The sequence below is a fragment of the Euprymna scolopes genome, chromosome 3 (genome assembly GCF_053919585.1).
Source record: "Euprymna scolopes isolate OS-2025 chromosome 3, ASM5391958v1, whole genome shotgun sequence".
NCBI classification, from domain to species: Eukaryota; Metazoa; Mollusca; class Cephalopoda; order Sepiida; family Sepiolidae; genus Euprymna; species Euprymna scolopes.
In genome coordinates this window covers 60624267-60629671 of record NC_136484.1, presented here as the reverse complement: position 1 = coordinate 60629671, position 5405 = coordinate 60624267, and the positions used below count along the sequence as shown (strand labels likewise).

General features: G+C 38.6%; 1 pseudogene; it reads left to right on the top strand.

Annotated features, from left to right (window-relative positions):
- Positions 1 to 1787: 1787 nt before the first annotated feature.
- On the top strand, positions 1788 to 1904 carry LOC145263722 (5S ribosomal RNA; annotated as a pseudogene).
- The last annotated feature ends 3501 nt before the right edge of the window (positions 1905 to 5405 follow it).

The window sequence follows — 5405 nt, the reverse complement described above, 5'->3', positions numbered from 1 at the left end:
AACCAAATGGGGAGGGCAGTACGCTAGGAATTATGCAAGCAATTGTATCTAGAACGCACAGGCAAATAGTACAAGCATAACCGGCAACAGTACATGAAAACGAGAATCACAAAATCCTATGAGGCATGGACATACAAGCAGATAAACCTATCCAAGCAAGAAGACCGGATTCCATAGTAATTAACAAGAAAGAAAAGCCCTGTCAAATTGTAGACTTTGTTGTTTCAGCTGACCACAGGCTGAATATCAAAGAAAAGGAAAAACGGTACAAATAAACAGAGAGCTGAAAGTAATATGGATAAAGAAAATCAAGATAATACCCATAATAGTAGGTGCACTAGGAACAATTCCGAAAAGCTTTGAAATAAGAATAAGAGAAAAAGGAATCGGAGGAATGGCAGCAAAGATACAACAAATAACGATAATGAAAACAGCTGAAATATTAAGGAACCCCCTTGAATTAACAAACTAATATACAGATGAGCCACATGCGCGGGACAGACAAACTGCTGCCGAGGCAAAACATGAAGAAGTGATACATTGAACGAAGAACATTAAAGCAGCATATCTACAAATTCTCTATCCCCTCACCCATCCCGTCGCATTGCGCCTATCACTCCCCCCCCCCCGCCAAAGCGTGATATCAAATATGCGAGAAGGGTCAAGGAGGATGGAAAGACCGAGAAGAGAACGCTGATCAGACCTCCGCTGGACAAGTGCCAAGAGAACTGGGACCTTGGGGAGGCTTATTGCCACTCAAATTCCAGTAGAGACCAATGGACGCGACCAGAGAGAAATCAATGGTAAGCGTTCTTGCGATAACGCAAATTTATTTGCAAATATTATCGAAAGAGATGGAGAGTACTGGAAATTTGGGGACAGTTGTTGTCACTCACCTTCCAGGTTACACCACAGTTTGTTTTCAAGAAGATATCTTTGATGACTTGTGTGAAAGCTCCTTGTGAACCAATAATAATAATAATAATAATAATAATAATAATAATAATAGCTGGATAAGTGGAAAGATGATTATGACCTTGGAAAGGCTTATTGTCATCCAGCGAAATTCCAGGGAAGACTAATGATTGCTGCCAACGAGAAATCAATCGTAAACGGCCCTTGCGATAAAGCAAATTCATCTGCAAATGTTATCGAGAGTGGTGAAGAGTACTGGAAATCTTGTGATACGTGTTGTCACGCAGACTCCAGAGAACACCGCAAGTTGTTCTCAGAGAGTAATCTTTGATGATGTCCTGTGTTACTACTCTTAGTGAGTAAATAATAATAATAAGGATAATCCCGAAAAACTTCGAAAAAAGAATGGGAAAAGGTGAAATCAGATGGGTGGCTGAGAAGATAAAATGGAAAACAATAATGAAAACGGCTGAAATATTAAGGAAAACACTTGAACGCGGAGACATTATCTATAGGCGCAAGTCGGACATGTAGATGTTGCTATAGATGTAAAACCCCAAAAAATACCACACGGAATCATGAAAATTAGAACAGTATGATTGTAAATTTACATTTTGCACCTTCTCCTCCGCCTCCAAGTGTTAGTATAAACTGGCGCCACACCAAATATTCAAAGAGGGCCAAGGGCGATGGAAATACCAAGGCAAGAAAGCACTAACAAGACGTCCACTGGATGAGTGTAGAAAAGACTGGGACCTTGGGGAGGCTTATTACCACCCAAATTCCAGTGAAGACCAATAGTCGCTACCAATGAGAAATCAATGGTAAACGACTATTGTGATAACGCAAACTAATTTGCAAGGATTATAGAAAGATACGGCATAATCACGTTGGCACACCGGTTCTCGCCAGATCACCGAAGTTAAGCAACGTTAAGCCTGGCTAGTACCAGATGGGTGACCATTTGGGAATTCTAGGCGCTGTATGTGCTCTCCGCTCATCTCGACATTTTTTCCAATCGTCCTGTACCTCAACTTGTCTCTGGTATGCAAGAGAGGTGTGGTTGGAGACTGCGCAACTCTTGCAACACAAATTTCACACGCAGGCCCCCTTACAGTGAGTATCCATAGTCTGTCAAGATAAAAGGAAGCCCATAGAAAGAGGTGGTGAGTACTGGAAATCTGTGGAGATTGTTGTCACTAAGACTCCAGGGAAAACCAAAGGTTGTTCTCAAAGATAAGTTCTGTATGATAACCTGTGAGAACTCCTACTTCTCCTTCCACTATTACTACTACTACTACTACTACTAATAATAATAATAATAATAATAATAATAATATACAGACTAAAGCACATGAGATGGTTATATAGAAAATGACAGAGCTAAAATATAAAGAAACCCCACATAGCATCATAAAAACTGAAACTATGCAATGGTAAGTTCCTATTTTCAAAAAAATAGTTAGTGTCGGTATAAAGTGGCGCTTCACCAAATAATCGAGGAGGTTCAAGGAGGATGGAAAGATCGAAAACAGGAAGCACTAATCAGAACTCCACTGGATGAGTGCGAGGAGGACTGGGACCTTGGGGACGCTTATTGCCAACAAAATGCCATGGAAGCCCACTGGTCGCCGCTAACAAGAAATCCATGATAAGTGGCTGTTGCGATAACGCAAATCCATCTGCATAGGTAATCGACAGAGGTGGGGAGTATTAGAATTCTGGAGAGACGTGTTCTCACTCAACCCCTGAAAACACAAGTTGTTTTAGAAGAGAATTTTTTATGATGGCCTGTGTGACTCATCCTAGTGAGTAAGCATGAACAGGCACTAAATATTAATACAATCAATAGAAACATCTTTGATAGGTGCAGGCTGTGTGGTGTAACTCGTGAAACAGTGTCACACATTGCTAGGGCATGTTCTACACGTGCGCAAGAGGAGTACAAGCGTCGCCGTGACAAAGTATGTAAAAATCTGCACTGTAGTCTGTGCCAAAAGTTTGAAATCCAAGTGACGGACATATGGTTCCAACATCATCCAGACGAATGGAGACGTTAAGGTGCAGAAAAATGGGGACGTTAAGGGGTTCTGGGATTTCATGGTTCAATGTGACCGAGAGATAACCGGATATTGTAGTTGTGAACAAAAGGCCCGAAGAATGACAAATTATTGATGTGACTTGCTAACACAACATCAACTTTGCAGACAAAAAAAATTGAGAAACTACGGAACTATCAGAAATTGAGAGTAGGGATAGTTAGGCTGTAGAATAAGAAAACTTTCTTCGTGCGAATCATCATAGGTGCGCTTGACTAACTTCCAAATGATCTTTGGAAGCAGGTGAACTCCTTGAGAATCAAGTAAAACATCAAGGTACTCCAGAAGCCAGTCCTGCTTGGTATAGCGAATATCCTACGCCTAGTGCGTTCTATCTAATTGACTCTTTGACTATTTTCACTAACTTTGATGTAAAAGCCCGTTTGATTGAAAAAAAACGGTGTAAAGCACTGAAGTTTACGAACATAATAATAATAATAATAATAATAATAATAATAATAATAATAATAATGAGGCGATGGTAATATCAAGAAAGCGAGTTTTAAAAAAATCAAATCTTATTTTGATTTTTTTTTTTTGTTTTTGTTTTTTGTTTGTTCTGTTCCGTTAACAGCTGGTTTCAGATTGTAGATATTCAGCTCAGCGCGAACAGATTGTTTTGTTGTTGGATATAAACACAGCTAAACACAACATCCAAAGTTTATGGCCGGCCACGGGTGAAAATCTGTGGCTCCATGTTTTACGGTGAAATGGGATGAAGTTTAGATAGAAGACGTATCAGGTGCGAAGGGGAGGGATGCTGAACGATGATGTAAATAGTGGAATTAGAGGTAATAAAAATAAAAGAAGGGCGAAAGAAGATGTTAGGATTGGGAAGAAAGAGGAGAAAAACAGAAAGAGGTGTTGAGAATGGGATATGGCGACGGTGGAATATAGAAATTGGTTGGAAGGTAATTGAGGGAGGAGAATAACGGTTGGTGAATGGTAACTTTGAAGACGAAAAAAGTTAAAATAATTCTTTCCATAAGTTATACAATATATATATATATATATATATATATATATATATATATATATATATATATATATATATATATATACAGTGATGATCATATTTATTGGCACGGTAAAATAAAAGTTAAATTTTGTCTAATAAACTCTAAAAAAGGGATTAAATTAAAGAAAATAACAAAGTATATTATGTATTTTTAACTGGCCTTTCCGATGCATCAATCGGATTTTAGAAAAAATAAATAACAAAGGAACAACAAACATAATTGCAAAAAACCCTTGTTCAAAATTATTGGCATGATTTATTTAATAATCAATTGTATAGCCTTTGGCCTTGATTACCTTCCTCACTCGCTTTTCATAGTTTACAACCAAGTTGTTGCACTCTTCAGTAGTAATTTTAGCCCACTCTTCCTGACAATAATCCTCCAATTGAATAAGATTCTTAGGCTTCCTTTGCATTACCCTCAATTTTAATGTTCTCCATAAATTTTCAATTGGATTAAGGTCTGGGCTTTGTGATGGCCACTCCAAAACATTAATATGATTGTCCTCAAGCCATTTCTTAGTCAGTTTAGCCGAATGCTTTGGGTCATTATCTTGCATGAACCACCAACGACGACCAAGTGAGAGCTCTTTAGCAGAGTCTTTCAGGTTTTCATCCCATATTTTAACATAATCTTCCTTTTTTATGCTACCTGTGACCTTAACAAGTCGCCCTGGTCCAGAGGCAGCAAAGGATCCCCAAAACATCAAACTGCCTCCACCGTGCTTCACTGTGGGTATGGTGTTCTTAGGCAGGAAAGCTTCGCCAGATTTTCTGTAAATATAAGACACTTTATTATGGCCAAATAACTCTATTTTCGTTTCGTCAGTCCATAGAACACGTTTCCAGAATACAACATCTTTATCAATATGACGTTTGGCAAAGGCTAGCCTTGCTTTCAGGTGCATAGGCTTCAATAAGGGAGTCTTTCTCGGACGACGTGCTTTTAAACCAGCTCTCTTCAAAACTCTACCAACTGTATGTCGAGATACATTCACTCCAGAGGTGCTCTGTTCATCAACAATCTCCCCAACAGAGATCCTTGGGTTTTGTTTTACTTGTCGAACAATTTTCCGTTCATCTCTTGGGGAAAGAATCCTTTTTCTCCCTCTACCCTCTAAACTCATAACGTGGCCTTGCGATTTGAACTTGTTTATTATGGCTCTAACAGTGGATTTGGGAAGGTTTAGCTTCTTTGAAATCTTATCATAGCCCTCCCCATTGGTATGGCATGCTACAACAAGCTTCCTGACGTCTTCGCTGTGTTCCTTAGTTTTAACGATGGCGATTGAAAATTATAATTTAGTCACTTATAATAGTTTAAATAAATCGCTATCTAAAAATTATCTGAAAAAAATTATTCACTGAATTAG